Source organism: Hipposideros armiger, unplaced genomic scaffold, assembly GCF_001890085.2.
Source record: "Hipposideros armiger isolate ML-2016 unplaced genomic scaffold, ASM189008v1 scaffold_615, whole genome shotgun sequence".
Lineage (NCBI taxonomy): Eukaryota > Metazoa > Chordata > Mammalia > Chiroptera > Hipposideridae > Hipposideros > Hipposideros armiger.
Genome location: NW_017731965.1, coordinates 645410 through 668383, shown reverse-complemented (window position 1 = coordinate 668383; position 22974 = coordinate 645410). Strand labels below are relative to the sequence as shown.

Sequence of the window (22974 nt, the reverse complement as noted above, 5' to 3'; positions counted from 1 at the left end):
CAGGGGCTGCAGCCTTTGCCATCGCCCGGCGACTCACAGCAGCCCAGCTCCAGTCTGAGTTGCTGTTCAGCATCTTAGCTGTAGAGGGCAGTGTCACTGGCCCTCATATGTGGGATCCAAAATGGGGCCCTCTGGCGTCCCAAGCAAGTTCTTAACCATCACACCACTCGGCCGGCCCTATTCTTAATTTTTTGAGGAACCTTCATACTGTTTTCCATAGGGGCTGTACCAATTTGCATTCCCACCAGCAGTAAATGAGGGTTCCTTTTTCTCCACAGCCTTTTCAACACTTGTTATCACTTGCCTTGTTGAGACTAGCCATTATAACAGGTGTGAGGTGGTAGCTTATTGTGGTTTTGATTTGCATATATTCCTAATAGCTAGTGAGGTTGAGCTACTTTTCATATGTTGATTGGCCATTTTTATGTCTTCTTGGGAGAAGTATCTTTTCAGGCTCTGTACCCACTTTTTAATTGGATTGTTTGTTTTTTTGTTGTTGAGTTGTATGAGTTCTTTATATATTTTCGATATTAGCCCCTCATTGGAGGTGTTGATTGCAAATATCTTATCCCATTCAGTTAGTTGCCTCTTTGTTTTGTTGACGGTTTCTTTTGCTGTGCAGAAGCTTTTAGTTCGATATAGTTCCATTAATTTATTTTAGCTTTTACTTCCCTTGCCTTTGAAGTCAAATTCATAAAATCCTCTCTGAACCCAAGGTCTGTAAATTTAATACCTGTGCTTTCTTCTATGTAATTTATTGCTTCAGGCCTTGTATTTAGATCTTTGATTCATTTTGAGTTAATTTTGGTATATTGTGACAGATAGTAATCTAGTTTCAATTTTGCATGTGGCTTTCAGATTTCCCAGGCACCATTTATTGAAGAGGCTTTCTTTTCTCCATTGTATGTTTATGGCTCCTTTGTCAAAAATCATCTGCCCATATATATGTGGCTTTATTTCTGGGTTCTCAGTTCTATTCCATTGGTCTGTGTGTCTGTTTTTCTGCCAATACCATGGTATTTTGATTATTGTTGCTCTGTAGTACAAGCTGAAGTCAGGGAGTGTGATACCTCTGGCCCAGTTCTTTTTTTTCTCAGGATTGCTTTGGCTATTCGGGGTCTTTTGTGGTTCTATATAAATCTGATGATTTTTTTTGTTCTATTTCTTTAAAAAATGCCATTGGGATTTTGACAGGGGTTGCATTAATTCTGTATATTGCTTTGATAATATGGCCATTTTATTTATGTTAGTTCTTGCAATCCATGAGCATGGAATATCTTTCCATTTCTTTGTGTCTTCTTCAATTTCCTTAATAATGTCATAGTTTTCAGTGGACAGGTCCTTCACATCTGTTGTTCAGTTTATTCCTAGGGATTTTATTATTTTTGTTGCAATTGCAAAAGGAAAAAAATGTTTTCATTTCTTTTTCTGAAATTTCAGTGTTAGTATACAGGAAAACAATGGGTTTTTGTACTTTGACTTTGTATCCTACAACTTTACTATATTAGTTTATTGTTTCTAATAGTTTTTGTGGCATCTTTAGGATTTTCTACTTAAAGAATCATGTCATCTGCAAAAAGTGACAATTTGATTTCTTCATTCCCAATTTGGATGCCTTTTATTTTTTTCTCATACCTAATTACTCTGGCTGAGACTGCCAATACTATATTGAATAATAATGGTGAGAGGAGGCATCCTTGTTTAGTTCCTGATCATAGAGAAAAAAGATTTCAGTTTTTCACCATTAAGTATGCAATTAGCTGAGGCTAATGTATGGCCTTTATTATGTTGAGGTACTTTCCTTCTAAACCCACTTTATTAAGTGTTTTCATCATAAATGGATGTTGTATCTTGTCAAATGCTTTTTCTATTGATATGATTGTATGATTCTTATCCTTTATTTTGTTTATGTAATGTATCACATTGATCAATTTGCATATGTTGAACTATCCTTGTGCCCCTGGAGTGAACCTCACTTGATCATGGTGTACAATCTTTTTAATGTATTGTTGTATTAGATTTGCTAGTATTTTGTTTAGGATTTTTGTGTTTGTATTCATCAAAAATATTGGTCTGTAGTTTTATTTTTTTTGTGTTAGCCTTACCAGGTTTTGGTATCCTAGACTGGATCACAAAGAAATGAGAACTCTAAATAGACTGATCAAAACAAGTAAGGAAATTGAAACAATCCAAAACCTTCCCAAAAGCAAAAGTCCAGGACCACGTGGCTTCATAGTGAATTCTACCAAACATTCAAAGATGATTTAATACCTTTCCTTCTCAAACTCTTCCAAAAAATTAAAAAAGAGGCAATACTTCCTGACTCATTTTATGAGGCTGATTTTTTGAGTAAGAAAATAAACAGATATTGAAAGCCAAATACATGCTAAGAAATATGCTAGTACATTTAACCCTCAAGCCACACTAAGATGTGCCACAGTACTCTCTTCTCTTTGTGTTTCAAATACTGTCCCTTAAGGGCAGCAGCGACTTGTAAGATGTACACTATGTAGCAATTACAGATATGATGCTTTTGCTTTTATATGGCATTAAATTGCATTTCTTTCTTGACAAATCGTCTATAAAATAATGCCATTGACTTTGAAGAGGATGAGTTGAGCTTCCAAAGAGCAGTATACTTTCATCAGAAGCTCTGAAGATATCCAAAAATTGTGTATGTCAGGTAAAACCTTTTTCAATACATTTTTCATTACAGATCCTCCCTTTCTTCTAAATTTACTTTAATATTTGGTAATATATTTTGTGGTATACAAATAACATTCCTTTTAAAAAGGGCTTTATTTTATTTTAATTAGAATTTTTGTTCAGTACAATTAAATTGGACAACAGGAGTAAGTGAGGATTTTTTTTTTGTTATTGAACTAAGCCTTACTGCACAAAATCAACTCAACTCAGTCATGAGCTGCTAAATGATGTCAGATTAATTTAAGTGCTAGCAGTGTTGTACAATCGGAAAGCATACTACCAATTCCTAGGAAGTGTATTTTCTATAGCAAGATACGGGATTTCCATGTAAACTAATGGTAGAAGAGGTACTTGGCCTATAGTAATGGGAAAATTTTTGTCTGTGCAATACAGCCAATGTACCAACAATTGATGGTTTTAAAATTATTGTTCCAGTCGTTTTGACTTTGCTTCCCCATCATTGATTTGATTTGAAAGCCAGTGTGCGTGCGTGCGTGCACACACACACATCTTTATGTTTTTTTTTTGCAACACTCATTGAAGTGTTTTAATTATTTTAGTTGAAAATATCAACTCTAAGTCATTGAAAAGGCCAACATGTACTGAAAATTCAGGTTTAACAATGCCTGCTCTAAACAACTTTTGATGCGTCTTTTCAATTTGTTATTTTTGGTGATGAACTCATAAAACTCTTCATAACTATGAAAAAGAAATTTTCTAATTACTACCCGTGGAATTATCTAGATTCAATAGGTTAAAACAATAGTCTCAGTGAAGATGTAATTTCAGAATTAAGTTGGCTATGATTATTTAATTATATCATATAAAAATTACTCTAAATTCTTTCATAAAACATATTTGATATAAGGTAGTGGAAGAAAATCTATCAAAGCAGTAGGCTAAACCTTTGTCATCCAAACAAATAACATGACGTGATATTTCTAGTATGAGGCATAGCTATATCAAGACTAGAAAGTTTGGAAACACTGGAACACACTGAAGTATTAAAAATTGTTATGACCAGTTTATTACCTAGTGGAAGTGAGGAATAATTATCTGCTATGGCTTCTCTTTCCCACCTCTGCAAAGCATAAGCTCAAGCTATTTTTAAGTAGTTCAATACGCTTAAAAAGACTCTGCTAACTTAGGGCTAGAATTCAGTGTCTCCAAAGAAAGTCAATGAAAAGGTTCCAATTAATTTTTAAATAGGTTCCTTTTATAAAAATAATGAGGAAATATAAGTAATATATTTACAAGCCTGTAACCTATAAATGTTTGAACATTCATAGTATAATGTAATCAAATATGGGTACTCTATATTTATGGAGAATACTGTATGCTAGTTCGTATGTTAGCCCTACATTAAACAACAGGTCATGCAAGGGTCTCATTCACTCAGCTTGAAAATAAATCATAAGATTAAACGATAATAAACGAAGGTAACTTTCCCACTAACAAGATATATGTTTGATGATTAGAAGAGCAGGTGGATTTGCCACTGGCTAATTAGAAACCAGCCTTTCTCCCTGAAAAGAAAATTATCTGCAAAAGGTTTCTAATACCTAAAATTATATTTCTAGATTTAAATGTTCTTCTATTCTGAGTTGCCATTAGAAATCTCTTAGCTAATGTTAGGGACAAGCTGAAAAGGATACACATTCTGAAATTTTAAAATGTGTTGCATAAAAGAATAAAATGGAAGAAAAGGTATCAAAATGCAGTCTCTTATCCATTAGGAAAAACATTCAGTCTTATCACTGAGTAAATTATTAATTCTTAGACTTCTAGATGCTCTATATTTCTGATAGTTCATTGGAAAGTATATAACTTAAAGCAAAAATAGCTTTGGTTTTTTGGTGATGATGGTTAGATAAGAAATAATTGTTTCCTCTCAGTTTTCTTTACATACTGGGTCAAAATATGCCAAAATAAAGCTATGGCGAATATAAATTATGAAGCATTTTATAGTCTGGATTTTCTTCCATTCATATTCTCATATGAGGGTGGAAAATTAACCTAGGGACTGTTTAGAATAGTTGGAAATGGTTAATATGCCTATCTTTATTCATATCTAATCACTATCTTCTATATAGTTCAGTTTACATTAGTTATTGGAGCCAGTTCAAATATACAAAGAGCTGTGTATTTAACCTTCTCTACCTGAATGCATTAAAATTAAGGGATGTGTCTTCTTTCCCCACCAAGGGCACTAGTGAAATATTTATACATCAGCACTAATTGAAATGAGGCCCCATTTTATGTATTTCTAAACCTCTGAGCAAATAGCACAATTATAGTCCCTTTTGATACTATTTTTTTTACTGCATACAACTATAAACATGGAATAATATTGTTGTGACTAACATAAGTAATTTGCTTACAATTAAATTGAAGTTTATTTCAAAAAGATGATACTCTTATCCATTCTGCTAAAATAGATGTTAGTTTTGGTTCTTTTGTTTGGTTTATTTATCTAGATAGGTAACATGTATTTTATTTTCTTTGGTTTGAGTTTTTTTTGGAAGGGGATCAGGAGTGGGAATAGCTCGATGACTAAATCTTTTGCTCTATAGAATATTTGGTGCCACAAGAGCTTGAGAAACTCTTACTTATTTGCAGAGGCAGCACAGATAATTTAGGCAATCAGAAACATTTTTCAAAAAGTTGGTATGAATTATATGATACTTCCCAGTAATTGTACATTCTCATTTTCTTTTTGATTATATAATATACAATTTAACATGTTCTCAATACAGCTGTTACAGTTATGATATGCCCATGAAACTAAAAAGGAAAAAGAAAAAAGAAATTGAAATAGAAAATGAGCATACTTGCTTATAAAACTAATTATTTAGGAGCCCAACAATGCAAAACACCCACCCACACACCCACACACCCACACACACGCACACACATATTTGTAAATTCAAAAGGCTATATATCTATATCTATTTCAATATCTATATCTATATATAGATAATGTATTGTATCTTGATATCTACATGTGCATATCTGTATATTTTTTTAAATGTAGGAAACACAGCCTTGGTGATATTACGCAACATGAAGACCTTGTTGCTGCCTTAAGGCACTTCTTGCTGGTGCCACCCCAGGACCACTCTTCCTCCAAGCTTTCCCGTAGCTGGCTTTCTTAGCTCATTCAGGTCTCAGCTCAAATGTCAAGCTCTCATCAGCATTCTTTCCTGCTCACCCCATCTGCCCTTCCTGCAAATACCACAGCACTGGCCAACAGTCACACTGAACCCTCTCTTCCTTTATCATTCTTTTAATTGCATTTGTGATTTCCAAAAGATTATTCCTTCTGTTTGTTTCCCCCAGTGGAATGTAAAAGATCTATGAGAGCAGATTTATTTCCTATTCACTGCATATAACTCATGCCTATCACACTTGGTAGACAGCAGGTGCACTATAAACACTTATTTAAAGAATGAATGAAACATTTGAGAAAGCTATTCCTAAATGACTAGCCTAGTGGATCCTCTTATCTTTCTTCATAAAACATCCTTATTACAATCTTTCCCACTTTAATGGGAAAGGACGTTACCTTGCGTATCCCTAGGTTTAGACTCTTCATTAACACAGGCCTTCTAAGCACAAACCTTAGATTTCAGAGCTTTTATCATCTCCCCTTTGAATTCCTCATTGAGTGTCTCACTAACAGTCAGTCTTTCAATGATCTATCAAGTTGTCATGTTTATTTACTTAGCTAAACATTTCTTAAATGGACTAATGTTGTCTCCCCTTTCATTTGCCTTATTGGAATCTATCTTCCACTTCCAAACATCAAAACCTTAGCCCATTCTGATATTAGCCCATCTACTCCAAAAAAATAAAACAACAAAAAACCCCAATTAAGTTATACTCAAAGTTGTGAAGAACAAATATTTTTAACTGAAGGTTTTTGCTTTGAGTGGTTAAAAATATATTTAATCAACTTTGCATGGAAAAACCAATTCCGGTTGAGGAGAGTCTGCTGTTTTCCATAGTTGCATTGATTCTGCCCATTGATTAGGATACTGGGATTAGAAAGGTTAAGCTAATAACATTTCTTAATAAACTATACTGTCTTTGGATATAATTTTATTTACTTATATTTCACCATTTTGTGCATTACTATACCATGGTACAATTGAAAGAAATCTCTTAACAATTAGTGTGGTTAACTCTCTGTAAACCTTATTTTCTTCCTGATAATTTGAGTAAGAATATCTAGCTAACTGGATTATTATGGTAACTAAAACTAAAATACTATATACAATCAGCCTAGCCCAAAAACTGGCATCAAATAGGAGGTATGGAGTATTCAAAACATTCTCTAGATTTTGCTACAATAGCCCCCAAATCTCACTGACATAAATAAACAATATTTATTTCTTGCTCAGGTGACATACTGGCTGCTACTTTTCTGCACATATTTTTCTTATTCTGGTCGAAGGAGCAGCTACTATCTGTGGCATGACATTCTTATGGCGGAGGAAGAAATAAACAGCTGAGAAACCACAGGAGGGCTCTCACAGCTTCTCCTCAGAACTGTACATCCCACTCACTTCTTGTCGGCCATGACAGTGCAAATGTCTAAGGTTGTTGTCAGGTGGGAACATAGCCTTCACCACACCTGTATCCCATAGAGCAATATGTCATATGCCCACATTCATGGAAGAAAGAATTGGGCCAATAGTAAAATCTACCACACAATTCCACTCCCTTCAATAAATCATTAACATAGCTTAATAACATTTCATGATTACTACTTTTCAAGTCAAGTAGATATGAAAACAGTAAATTATGACCAAAAGTAGATACATTCATTATAAATGTACCTTAAGTGGCTTAAAAGAACTCAAACAGTAGGCAGATCAGTGATATACCTTGAAGGGCTGAACTCAGAAGGTGCTTCCACCATATTCTGATATTCATGTACTCTTTGAAATATACATTGGAAAGTTAACTACTTTTCTCAGTGCTTCAGCTGTTACCAAGAGAACCTATTATCCCCTAGTACTCCTGTTCCTGGACCAGCAGTATAAGCATCACCTGGGAACTTGTTAAAAATGATAATTCTCTTTTTTTTCTTTCTATTGATATATACCAGTAACAAAGAATATAAAAAAAGACATTAAGAAAACAACCTCATTTACAATTGCATTAAAAAGCATAAGATATCTAGAAATAAATTTAACCAAAGAGATGAAAGACCTGTACTCTAAAAACTATAAGACACTGAAGAAAGAAATTCAATAAGATAAGAAATAAATTTATGGATATACTTTGCTTATGGATTGGAAGGATTAATATTGTTAAAATGTTCTTACTACCAAAAGCAATATATACATTCAATGTAATACCTATTAAAATACCATTTTTCTCACAATTAGAACTAATCCTAAAATGTATATGTAACCACAAAAGACCCTGAATAGTCGAAGAAATTTGAGAAAGAACAAAATGAGGGGTATTATGCTCCCTGATATGGAACTATAATATAAAGCAGCAATAATCGGAAAAGTTTGGTATTGGTATAAAAACAGATATGTACATCAATGGGATAGAATAGAGAGCACAGAAATAAATCCTCACTTATAAAGTTAATCTACAACAAAGGAGGCAAGACTATACAACAGGGTAAAGATAGTTTCTTCAATAAGTGGTGTTGATAAAACTGGATAGACATAAGCAAAAATAAACTCAAAATGGATTAAAGAGTTAAATGTAAGACCTGAAACAATAAAACTCCGAGAAGAAAACATAGTCAGTAAACTCTTGGACATTGCGCTTAGCAATATCTTTTTGGATATGTCTCCTAGGGGAAAGGCAACAGAAGGAAAAACAAACAAATGGGACTACATCAAACTGAAAAGATTTTGCACAGCAAAGGAAACTATCAACAAAATTAAAAGATAATCTGAATGGGAGCAATATTTGCAAATGACACATCCAATAAGGGGTTAAAATCCTAAAAATATATAAGGAACTCATACAACTTAACACCAAAAAACAAACAATCCAATTTAAAAAAATAGGCAGAGGACCTGAGCAGATATTTCTCCAAAGATGACACACATATAGCCAACAGACACATTAAAAAGTCCTCATATCACTAAATCATCAGGGAAATGCAAATTAAATCCCCAGTGAGTTATTACCTCACACTTGTCAGAATGGCTATCATCAATAAATCAACAAATAGCAAGTGCTGACAAGGATGTAGAGAAAAGGGAACCCTAGTACACTGTTGGTGGGATTGTAAATTAGTGCAGCTACTATGGAAAAGAGTATGGAGATTCTTAANATGGCTGCCATATGATCCAGCAGTTACACTTCTGGCTATTTATCCAAAGAAAACAAAAACACTAAATAAAAAAGATATATCCACCCCTATGTTCACTGCAGCATTACTAGTAATAGTCAAGATATGGAAGCAACCTAGATGTCCATCAGTAAATGAATGGATAAAGAAAATGTGGTATATAGATACAATGGAATATTACTATTCAGCAAACAAAAAGAATGAAATGCTGCCCTTTGCGACATGGATGGACCTAGAGGGTATTATGCTAAGGAAAATAAGTCAGAAAGAGAAAGACAAATACCATATGATTTCACTTATATGTGGAATCTAAAAAAAGAATGAATAAACAAATCAAAATAGAAACAGACACAAAAATACAGAAAATAAATTGATGGTTGCCAAAGGGGAGGCGGGTGGGGGCATGAGAATTTAAAAAATGGTGGGTGTACAAAAACAATAATAAGTGAACAAAGTTATATATTTATTTATAAAAAATAAAAAACTGAAAGAGCCATCTCTTTTTAATAGCCCTCATTTAAATTCAGACCTATGGGAAATTCTATTTTTATGATAAGCAAATGTGCTAACAGGATTTTTTTTCCCCACTCAAAAAAAAAAAAAAAAGAATTAGAAAAAAGAAAATTCTCAGGCTCTGCCTCAGACCTACTGAATCTGAAATTCCGGATGATTCTGATGTACATCCTGGTTGGAAAATCATTGCCTTGGCATTAACAGTAATTATTAGATAAAAGCAATATTACCAGGTAAAATTAAACTGAATGCTTAACTGAGTCTGTGACTCAGGAGTTTTTCATTACTGAAATGAAGAGACTCAAATTTTTAGAAAAGGAACATTCTTACTTCCAAACTTGAAAACCTGATAGTCTCTTTTGAGAAAAACTCTGGTAAAGAAGGAAAATAATGTGTCTTCCTCCTAAATTTACTTTTTGATTAGTGGAGATTAAAGCTGATTAAATAGATCCATGTTATTGTGTATATCATTCATGGAATCCATATTTTTGTGTATATTGTGTATTCCCTTTCATTGTTGAATGATATTCTATTTTATGAATTACCATTGCTTATTCATAACTATTTTTGCAGACATTTCTCTTGGATTAACAGCTAAGTGGCATTGCTGAGCCACAGAATGTAATATACTTTGTTCAAAGTAGGCATTGCATTTTATACTCCCAATAACAATGTACGGGAGTTCCGGGCTTCACATCCTCAGCAACACCTGGTGTTTCTAGTCTCTTTAATTTTGTCCAGCTAGTGGTTGTGTAGTGGTATCTCACTAGGTTTTTCATTTATATTTCCAATAGTAACTTTGAGTGCCTTTCCATATGGTCATGCCAAGCATATGTCTTCTTCTGAAAAGTCTAGTCAAGTCTTTTTCCTATGTAATTGGGTTGTTCATCTTTTTATTACTAAGTAATAAAGATTGCTTATATATTTTAGGGGCAAGTTACTATCAGATACACACACACACACATACACATCTCAGTGTTGCCAAAAAATGTATACAAGTGGACACTTTGGTCAACGTTGCTCAAGCAGTAGTTTGCCGTAATCATAAGTGTCTGGACGCTGACAGTAACCACTTTCAGCTCCTCTTGTAATTGCAGAAATCAAACGTGACTTGTATTCATTTCTTGTTATCGTTATATATTATTACAATTTTAATAGTTTTCCTTTCTATTTTTTTAAATTAAAGTTTATTGGGGTGACAATGGTTACTAAAGTTACATAGGTTTCAAGTGCACAATTCTGTAATATATCATCTATATATTACACTGTGTGTTCACCACCCAGAGTCAGTTCTCCTTCCATCACCATATATTTGATCCCTTTTACCCTTGTCTACCACCCCTTCCCCCTTACCTTCTGGTAACCGCTAAACTATTGTCTGTGTCTATGAGTTTTTGTTTCTTCATTTGTTTGTCTTGTTCCTTTGTTATTTTCAGTTTTACATCCCACATATCAGTGAAATCATATGGTTCTCGACTTTTTCTGTCTGACTTATTTCACTTAGCATAACAATCTCAACATCCATCCATGTTGTCGCAAAAGGCACAATTTGATCTTTTCTTATGACAGAATAGTATTCCATTGTGTATATATACCACATCTTCTTTATCCAATCATCTATCGCAGGACACTTTGGTTGTTTCTATGCCTTAGCCAAGGTTGCAATGAATATCAGAGCACATATATCTTTATGGATAAATGTTTTCAGATTTTTTTAGGTAGATACCCAGGAGAGGGATTGCTGGATCATATGGTAGTTCTATTATTAATTTTTTGAGGAGCCTCCACACTGCCTTCCATAGTGGCAGTTTTCCTTTCTTAAAATGTGTATAAATTTGTATATATATATATATATATATATATATATATATATATATATATATATGAGAGAGAGAGAGAGAGACAGAGACAGAGAGAGACTATTTTATACTATGTCCAACTTTCCTTTTTGTTTTATTGATAGTATCTTCGATAACTAGAGTTTATTGTTTTTTTAATGAGGCAGTTCAATGTATCAATATTTGTTTTATGGTTTATGTTTCTTATGCCCCATATAAAAATCTCAACCAAACCCAAAGTCATGGAAATTACTTGTGTTTTCTTCTGGTAACCTTACTGTTTAGCTTTTGCATTTGGTTATGTATGGTATAGAGGTCCATTCATTTATTCTATCATTCCAGCAGCATTTGTTGAAAAGGTTTTCAGTCCTCACTGGCTTGCCTTGGTGACTAGTTGTAGTTCCCTCTTCACTTTCATTTTTTTAATATACTTTGTGAAAACATTTTTTATATTCTATGTAGCTATAAATAATGGAGAGTAAAATTATTGATATACAAAAAATAAGTCATTGACACTTTACAATGTTCCTTTCTCACACATAGAGTTCTCCAATTGGCAAATTTGGGCAAAAACATGAGCTCACATACTGTAATTAGCTGTTTTGACATATTTTAGCACATTTTTGCAATAAATATTATCTATGATAATACAACATGTTTGATAAATTTTTGTAATTCTCTTCTGCAGTTTCTCTGCATGGGTGGCTGTAAGTGTGTGTATAAAAACTTCAATGAGGGCCGGCCGAGTGGCTCAGTTGGTTAAGAGCTCGCTCAAGAGTTTGAGCTCTGAGCAACAGCAGTTCGAGTCCAGCCCGAGCTGAGCAGCCACTGAGCTGCCAACAGGTAGCAGGATGGCTCAGCTTAAAAAACAAAACAAACAAACAAAAAAACTTCAATGAAATGATTTTCTTTCTTATTTAAAGAATTATAAGATATATACTTAACATCTATTGCTGTGCAGAAGCTTTTGAGTTTGACATAGTCCCATTCATTTATTTTAGCTTTTACTTTCCTTGCCTTTGAGGTCAAATTCATAAAACCCTCTTTGAATCTAAGGTCCATAAGTTTAGTACCTATGTTTTCTTTTATGCAGTTTATTGTTTTAGGTCATATGTTTAGGTCTTTGATCCATTTTGAGTTAGGTGACAGATAGTAGTCTAATTTCACTCCTTTGCATGTGGCTTTCTAATTCTCCCAGCACCATTTATTAAAGAGACTGTCTTTTCTCCATTTTATGTTTTTGGCTCCTTGTTGAAAATTCTCTGCCCATACAATATGTGGGTTTATTTATGGGTTTTCAATTCTATTCCATTGGTCTGTGTGTCTGTTTTTCTGCCAATGCCATACTGTTTTGATTATTGTTGTTCTGTAGTACAAGCTGAAGTCAGGGAGTGTGATACCTCCAGCATTATTCTTTTTTCCTAGGATTGCTTTGGTTATTCGGAGTCTTTTGTGGTTCTATATAAATCTGATGACTTTTTGTTCTATTTTTTTAAAAAATGCCATTGGGATTTTGATAGGGATTGCATTAAATCTGTAATATGGCCATTTTAACTATGTTGATTTTTCCAATCCATGAATATGGAATGTCTTTCCATTTCTTTGTGTCTTCTTCAGTTTACATATTATTTTTACATAACAAGAAAAAATGTTAGGAAACTGCATCATTTGTAAAGAAACTGTTAACTAAGCAAAGATCATAATAAATTGGCCTAAAAGTGAAAACAAGTAATAGTGGGTAATTACAGCAGTCAAAAGATTTCTCATAATGAGATGATATATTTTTAGCCACTTGTGGTAAATGTAATTTCATAAAACACTTGTTCTCTGAGGTGTTTCATGGGCAGAAATGTTCTAGGATCCGTTAATTTTAAGAGATATTGGTTAGGACAGAGTTAAAGAGTTTTCTTACTGCCGATGTGTATCAGTGCTTTTAACAAACTTTATTTCTAAGAATAGAACAGAGTAATCAACATAGAGAGGGTAAGTGTAACTACAGAACAAGCAAAACAACAAGTCTAAGTGAAGAAAACACATGCTTCTAAAAACTGTTTTAGCACTAAAAGGTTTTTTTTGTCTTTATTGATTGCAATAAAAACACATAGTTTCAATTTTAAAGCCATACAGGACAGCCAAGTAAAATTAAAATGGAGCAGGGTCAGAAAGGGGAAAAAATAAAGTAAAGAATATTTGTAACATTAAATTCTCCAATGAAAACAATAAAGAACAAAAAGTAACCATTAGGAGAAATAAAAACAGATACATTTATTTGCAAAGCATGGGAGATTAAAACCTACAAAATGTGTTTCATACAGGGATCCAAACAAAACACAAAAAATAAAAAATGCCATGAAGAAAGGATAAAACAAATTGGCAGAAATAAAATCAAATACATCAGTTATGATAATAAACTCAAATAGTTTAATCCCCACCCTTTTAGGGAAAAGATTCACAGATTATATAAAAAATAAAATCATAAATTCAAGTATGTTGTGTTCACAAGAGACAAATTTGACTCAAAAGAATAAAAGTGAAAGGGTTGGCAAAGATGTATCAATCATATAGAAAAAACAAACAAACAGGTGGTAGCATAAATTTCAGACCCAGTAAAATTTGATACAGAAAAACTAAATTAAAAAGGTCATATAATTTTGTCCTTTTATAATTTCAATGTTGATAAATATGTGAAGTCATGAGCATTTTTGTCTGTGTCATGCATCATTAATACATATGACATAAAAACTGCTAGAAACAAAATGAGAAATTGATTAGTGCTATGGGAAAATTTAGTACTCTTTTTTCCACCTTGGGTAGATTAAATTAAAATAGGATCATTTAAGATTGAACAAAATAATCAATAGGTCTAATTTATTAAATGTCAAATTTCTTTTTTACCACCCATAGACCATTTACCAAAATTGATTATATCACATACCACATCACATAAAAAAATCATTGAAATATTAAAAAACATGGTTTCTGTAAGCTATATTCTGTGATCATAATACCATAAAGCTAGAAATGACCAAAAACAAATGTAAATGAAAGAGAAATCTTATACTTTGAGAAGCAGTGAAAATGACAGTAAAACATAAAATTTTAAAAATATATAATCTGTCACAGAGATTAGTAAAACACAAGAGAAAACTCCACAAATTAATCTTTACTTAATCCTAACAAGAGTTTTATCCCTATTTGCAGACAAAGGAGATTCAGAAAGGTTAAGTAATCTCTGCAAAGTCACACAGCCTGAAAATAGCTGAAGCAGCACTTCAGTCCAGATCTTGTCTCCTATTCCAGGGCCATTTTCAAGATGCTCCATTGGCTTTTTATTAAATAACTAAGATCATAATTGGAAAGCATTCAAGTAGCCAATCCCATATTTTAAGGTTTCTGAAATTATTAATCTTAAAATTATTATATATTTTAAATTAGGCACTTTCATTGCTTAACAAGAAGCAAATTAACATCAATAGAAAATATCTACTAATTAGATTTTCTCCTCAATTGAATTAACTTTAATAAGAATGCACACAGTTGGATTTTAATTTAAATTCACATCCTTCGTTTGTATTTAAAATGTCTTTACAAAGTACTGAAACACAAGAAAGTTATTGTACCTGGAAAAGACTGTCAAAGGCAAAGCAAAAATCAATTCAGTTAAAGGAAGTAGAAACTGTCAGGTTTCCTGGAGTAGATGGTACTTTTAAAAGCTAGGCAAGATAAATGTGACTCATTCTTCAGAAGAACCATCGTTCAAGTACTAACACCAATCAGTGACAGAATAACATTTAAAATAAGGGGCTTATCTTGGAGAAAAATTTTATTCACTCATAATCACATTTTTTTAATTGAAATGTACAAAAACTCTGTTATTCTTTTCTGTACCATGGAATTATAGTGTCATTTTCAAAATGTGTAATAGATCAAGAATTATGGCAAGGCTATAAAAATGTTTGGTTCAGGGCCGGCCGAGTGGCGCGTTGGTTAAGAGCTGGCTTGGGACGCCAGAGGGCCCCGGTTCCGATCCCACATATGAGAGCCAGTGACACTGCCCTCCACAGCTAAGATGCTGAACAACAGCTCAACCTGGAGCTGGGCTGCTGTGGACTGCTGTGGTTTGCCAGCGACGGCTAGGCTGCAGCCCCTGTGGCAGTAGGTTGCCATGGGCTACCGTGTGTAGCCAGCAGCCAGCGTAAGCGGCCAGCAGCCGCAGTGAGCGGCCGTCCAGAAGCCGGTAACTGATCTGCCTCACCCGGGAAGAGCGCAATGATGGTTCCAACTTGGGCCAGTGAAGCAACATCCTTTACAACTAGACTGAAGAACATAAGGACAGCACCTTGTCTGTTCCCCTTCCCCCAATTCCCCAGCGCTGTTCCCCTCCCCCAATTCCCCAATAAAATCTTTTTTTAAAAAAATGGTTGGTTCAGAGTGATGCATGTTTTTAGAAAGCAAAAAGAGTTTCTGAGGAATTTCTAGGCATTCTCTATGAAGAAGACTGGAATTAAATCTCATTTTATTGCAAATAATACGATATATTTGCTATTTTAATTTTTTAATGTGGACATTTTATGCAGTGTTCTAATCCTGAACCTGTTATTCAAGTATTGTCAATCATCACTATTTATCATTGAATGTCTTAAATCTAGGAAATAGGTTATGCTAGGCATATTAGGATGTTACAGTACCTTTCCTGGACCACCACAGTCCGATTCTAGACGACTGTCTTCAGAAGAGACATTGATATCCATCCACTCTATCTGTTTTCAAAGTTTAAATTTGTGGTTATTTCATTGAACACTCAAACTCTAATTTATTTTATTAGGATGGTATTAACGCTGACAAGCAGCATAGAGCCAGAGATATCAGTTTCTTTTCTACTGAGTGTTCAAATAATTAAAGTTAACAACAAAAATATTATGAAATACAATAAAAATAATTAGGTTTATTTACCACTTTTGCACTTACCACTTTTAGTTTCTGATATTTAAAACCATGCAGTATCATGTTTCTTCTAGGGTCTGTACAAAGCACTGAATTGAAATAGTACATAATGATGGAAAATCATTTAAAGTATATTTCATGTCCTCTCCAATAATTAATGCAAGTTTTCAAAAAAAGTAACTTCCTTGTCAAACATTAATTTGTAAAATGCTTAAATGTCAACTTTGTTGCATGTTAAGAAAGCATTTCAGAACTGTAATAGTTAAGTATATTACCAATGTATTTCAGTTACAGATTTCAAATTTCTGTAAAATTTTACCATTTAGCTTAGAATGCACCAGCTATTCTAGCTTAGAATATTACCAGCTTCATGGGTAATTTGGCTTCATCAGGCCTAAACGTAGGGCCCTCATAATGATCTTACAAATGTGATTTCAGTTGGTTCCAAGATAGTGCTAGGACATGTAGTAGAGCGATCAAGAATCAAAAGATTTCATGTGAAGCCATAAGAGAAAATAATTTTGAAAATATGGTTGGGTACCTCAAAATCTTTTTCTGAATTTATTATCATTATTTTCTTTTAGAATTTCATATAGCTACTTCCCAGGGGTCTCTTTTGCCCTATGTCATGGAAACTAGTAGCATCTTATTCCCCATTATACTTAGAGAAAAGTCTCAAACTCTAGGCACTGCTGTGATTTTTCACATATCCTCCAAAGAAACATCATAAACAACCCAGGCACTCAAAACCCTTTCTCTTGGAAACAAAAACAAAACATACTGGCAAACATGTAATAAAGGAATGGTCCTTATTAAACTTCATGAACAATACCAACCACCCAGGATGGCACTGGAATGCAGATTCTGGTTAAGTAGGTCTGGTGCAGGGTCTGAAATTCTGCATTTCTAGTGAGCTCCCAGATGATGCAATGCTGCTACTACTACTCTAAGGACCACACTTTGAACAGCAAAAGTACAATTGTTAAGAACTCTGAAATATATATATTTTAGTCAAGATGGCAGAGTATGTAAATACTGTGCTTACGTTCTCTCGAACCATATCAATTACAAATAAATCGCAGAATAACTGTCATTGAGAATCACCTGAAGTCTAGCTGAACACTGGTTATTAGAATGCTTAATATCTCAGGGAGAACTTCAACAAACAGTAGGAAACACAAAAATGGATATAGAAAATACAAAGAAACAACCAGTCAGAAATAAAAAATACAACTGAAATGAAGAATACATTACAAGGAATCAACAGTAGATTAGATGAAGTAGAGATTCAAATCAGTGAGTTAGAAGATAAGGTAGCAGAAAACACCCAATCAGAACAGCAAAAAAGAAAAAAGAATCCCAAAAAATGAGAATTTAAAGGGCCTCTGGGACAACATCAAGCATACAAACATTTGCATTATGGGGTACCAGAAGGAGAAGAGAGAGAGCGAGCAAGGAATTGAAACCTATCTTAAGAAATAATAACACAAAACTTCCCTAACCTGGCAAAGGAAGTAGATATACAAGCCCAGGAAGCACAGAGAGTGTCAAACAACATGTACCCAAAGATGCCCACACCAAGACACATCACAATTAAAACAGCAAACGTTAAAGACAGAGAATCTTAAAAGCAGCAAGATAAAAGCAGTTAGTTGCCCACAAGGGAGCTCCCATACGGCTGTCAGCTGATTTCTCAACAGAAACTTTGCAGGCCAGAAGGGACTGGTACAAAATATTCAACGTGATGAAAAGCAAGGACGTACAACCAAGATTACTCTACCCAGCAAAGCTATCATTTAGAATCAAAGGACAGGTAAAGAGCTTCCTAGGCAAGTAAAAGCTAATGGAGTTTATCACCGCCAAACCAGTATTACAAGGAATGTTAGAGGGACTTCTTTAAGAAAAAGGAGAAAACAAAGAAGATCAAAAAACATGAATAATAAAATGGCAATAATACATATTTATCAACAATTACTTTAAGTATAAATGGATTAAATACTCCAATCAAAAGATAAGGTGGCTGAATGGATAAGAAAACAAAACCCTTACATATGCTGCCTACAAGAGATAAACTTCAGATCCAAAGACATACACAAATTAAAAGTGAAGGAATGGAAAAAAGATATTTCATGAAAATGGAAACAAACAACAAACAAACAAACAAACAAACAAAGCTGAAGTAGCAATACTTATGCCAGACAAAATAGACTTTAAAACAAATCCTATAACAATTGACAAAGAAAAACCTAGGAAGCCCACTTCTGGGCATTTATCTGAAGAAACCCAAAATGCTAGTTTGAGGGGACATATTCATCTGTATGTCCATTGCAGCATTATTTACAATGGTCAAGATTTGGAAGCAGCCTAGGTGTCCATTGATGGAAGAATGGATAAAGAGTAGGTGGTACATATACACAGTGGAATGTTGCTCGGCCATACATGGGAATAGATTCTCGCCATCTGTGGCTGCATGGATGGACCTAGAGGGTATTGTGCTTAGTGGAATATGTCAGACAGAGAAAGACAGATGCAATGTGATTTCACTTATATATGGAATCTAAAGAAAATAAACAAATAAAACAGAAACAAACTCATAGATACAGAGCACATTTTGATGGTTGCCAGATGGGAGGGGGATTGAGGGTGAATAAGAAAGGGGGAGGGATTAAAAAGTACAAATTGGTAGTTACACAGTAGTCAGGGGGATGTAGGGTATAGTAAGGAATATAGTTAATAATATTTTAATAACTATATATGGTGTCAAATGGGTACTAGACTTATCAGGGCGACAGATGAGATGGGGGTTGGGGAGCAGGGTGAAAAAGGTGAAGGGATTAAGAAGTACAAATTGGTAGTTACAAAATAGTCATGGGGATATAAAGTAAAGCATAGGGAATACAGTCAATAATATGTTAATAACTATGCATAGTGCCAGGTGAGTACCATACTAACCAGGGGGATCACTTCTTAAATTATATAAATGTCTAACCACTATGCTGTACACCTAAAATTAATTAATATAAAATAATATTAAATATCAAAATAACTAAGTAAAGTGTAAAACAATAAAATAACAAAGAAGACTAATATTGGCATTCAATGCAGCTGAGTCAAAGCCACACAATTTATTAGCTATGAGATCTTGCAAAAGTCATTCCCCAGAGTTCTAATATTTTCCTGGATAAAATGAGAATATCTACTGCGTTGTTTTTTTTCAGCTAATGAAAATTCTATTTTCCATCTGCTTAGAGCCTTACATCAAAATACTGATTCATTCTTTTTTTTAACCTGACAGCACATGTCTTTATTATGGATTAAGCAAGTTTATGAAATACCTATTTGTAATCTTTAAAACAATGCACTGAAAATAAGCCTTAATTTTAGGGTTTTATTGTATTTCACTAAAGAAACAGAAGGATGGTTACACAATGTTCTCTCTCATTCAGTTTTGTAAATCTCTAAAGTACTTGCAAATTCTTAAGAATACTTTTACCACCAGATTAAAACAGTAAGTATAATAACCAATTTCTTAAGTAATGTCTTACAAATTAAAGCGCACTTAAAATAGCTTTAAATGCATTCTTCATAAGTAATTCAGCATATGTTTTTATATCATGTTCACTTATGCTTAAGAATTAAAGCAACTATATTACTCTGATGGAAATATGGGAAATCTCTCATTCATGCAATATACAGGGTTAATACTCAAGTTGAAGGAAAAAAATCTCTTATTCATATATATATATATATATATATATATATATATATATATATAATCATATACATGATAGATGAGAAAATCCATGAAATTTCCCACAGAGCAGATATATGTTTTTAGTTCATAAAAATCACCTGATAGCTACAGTTAATTTATAATTGGATGGCATTTCAATAAAACCAAAATGAGCCCTACTAGTTCCTATAAACAAAAGCTTCCAAAGGACTAAGAATAGTTAATAATTAATGCAATCATTCAAGGGATTATTGGTGTTCCTAACCAGTGCAAGTTCAAACCTCTCAACACCAGAGGTAATCATTTTATATTAATTTATACATAATTCCATTTAAATTCTTTATTCGAGTATGACATGAAAAGTCTTTCCATAAGCAAAATATGTGGAAACATTTAAAAAATAAGAAGTCACTTTTTAAAAGTAACTGATCAGATTCCATAAATTACTCTTGGAAACAGGATCTTGCTGGATAGAATCCCTTCATTGGGTGGCGTTTTGCACCCACATATCTAGACCCATTCTTCTGTGTGTTATTCTAAGAGCTCACCAAAACATAGATCATGCTATACAGGTAGTAAAAACAAATGCTGCAAGATGAAAAGCTAATTTGCACTGTCCTTCTTTCTGACCATGTGCTAGAATATTTGCATTCATGATAGTTGTAGCATCATAGAGTCCTGGTCCACTCATCACTGGTCTACTCAGATACCTCCAAATATGATATACCAAGAGGGGCATGTTGTGACCCAGTGTAAGCCAATCTGCTGCAAAAAGAAACATGACATGGAAGAAAGCATGGATGAGGTACTCTAGAAGTACAAGGGGATTCAGGGTGTTACAGTGGTCTATAGAAGACTGTAATCAGTCTTCTGCTCATCAAATGCTATAATGTACCAGATGGCAAGGAAGGTGAGAGCAGTGGTGAGCAGCAGCGCCAGCATGTAGCAGAAGGCTGCGAATGAGAGCACCATGGCTGAGGAGCAGGAGCAGGGAGCAGCGGTGTTGCACACAGAGAAAGGCAGTGCAGGGCCCTCTGGGTAAAAACATTCATTTCCCCCAGCCACAGCCAAGACCACCTTCTGTGCCCCCCTAATATTGATCCATTCTTGACCTGTTTTTTATTCCATGTCCCATTCATGTTCTGTCAGGAAATCCTATTGATATTATTTTCAGAAAAATATCTAGAATCCAACACATCTTCATCACCCCAAATGCCACAAACTTATTTCAAGCCAGTTATCTCTGGCTTGGAATATTGCAATAGATTCTTAACTGGCGTCCTTGTCTTCCCTTTCCGTTCTTCTCTGTTTTGTCTACACAGCAGCCAGTATGGACCCTCAAAACTAAGTGAGTACATATCACTCATGCTCACAACCTTTAAAAGCCTTCTCCAATCACTCAAAGTGAAAGCAAAACATCCTTAATAGGACCTAACCCTGCATGATCTGCTTCACATTCTATCTCAGACCATATTGCCAACCTTCTCCCAAGCACTGTCATGCTTAAAACACGACGTATGTTTCCTAATGTTATAGGATTAATTAAAAATTATGTGAAATTCTTAGAAAAGTGTCTAACATATTGTAAGTGCTCAATAAAAGCTAGCTATCATTATTATTGGATATAAACACAGAGTTGGGCCAGATGAGTCCTTGAAGTGCAATGTAATTATAGAGCTATACATAACCCTCAACCTATAGATGAAACGATGTCATCCTTGAAATAACATTAAATCTGTCATCTCATATATTACTGTCCAGCTGCCTTTTCACCAACAAAGCAAATGGTATATTAAGTCTTAACTGTCAGGAATATATTTGGAATTTGAGAAGATGCATAATCAAGAATCTGCTCATTTATAACTAAATAGTTCTTCAATGGCTAAAGTCTGTGCCAAAAGTATTTACTAAGTCAGTCTGCACACAGCGGGCTATTGCCACTCCGCTCACTTCTGTCACTTTGTGATACCAGTCCTCCATCAAGCATGATGATTAAATCGACAACCTTTCATTTGGTAAAAGAGGAAAGGTAATCTCAAGAGCCGCAGTTGTGTCGCCGACAAAACGTCTCTTGCTTTAAAAAATAAGTACACTGCTGTTGCCTCTGCATTTATCTATCAGCAGGGGACCATTATGTGGTGACAACATACTGTTCCAGGAGCATTATCTCTAAATAATTACCTGCTTCCTCTCTCCCTGGACTGTTGTACCGTACTGGCAGAAGCTCTTTTAATTTGGTTATTCGGCAGAATTCACAGATTGCACCTTATTACTATAGAAACATAGCTTTTCCACCCACCTCCTACAAAACTGAGGGTAAATGTTAGCCATTGTGTGAACTGGGCTGCACTTCAGTTCATTTGCAGCCTGCGGCTGGAGAGGGTTTCCTTTATCTTCCTGAACCACTTACCAACAAAGGGAATCTGTAGGTGGCTCTAGCTGGTTGTGGTGACCAGCATTTGAAGGGAAAGGAAATCCTTGATGCTGGGCTCTCCTTCCTGGTTGTCAGTAAATTCACTGATTTAACATGAATAAAATACAGAGCAGCTGAAGCTATGTGTCAGTACTGGACAAAGAGAAAGCACACATGCTTATTTTTCTCCCTTTGGTTTGATTCTCCCTCAGCTTTGCTTTGGGTTTCAGTTCAGGAACAAGCCTAGGTAAATCTGCAATCCTGGGACCGTCCCACCCCACTTCCATGGATGCTTACTTCCTTTCCTTTTGGAGTAACAGGCTATTTTTAAATGCTTTCAGGTGAATACTTAAAGGCTCAGAGCAGGGAAAATTAAAAGTATTATACTTATTGGAGCATAGAATGTAAATGTTTGCCCAGAGTGGAGATGTGATTACGGAAAACATGTTTGCTTTCACTGAAGCAAAAGTTTTCATATTTGAGCAACAACAGCAAGAAG

At 34.3% G+C, this 22974-nt stretch overlaps 1 protein-coding gene and 1 pseudogene across 1 annotated transcript in view; both read right to left on the bottom strand.

The window, feature by feature from the left end:
* ITGBL1 (integrin subunit beta like 1) overlaps nucleotides 1-22974 on the bottom strand; it is a 125556-nt gene that overhangs the window by 55705 nt on the left and 46877 nt on the right. The window lies entirely within an intron of this gene.
* Nucleotides 20599-21034, bottom strand: LOC109372160 (protein cornichon homolog 1 pseudogene; annotated as a pseudogene).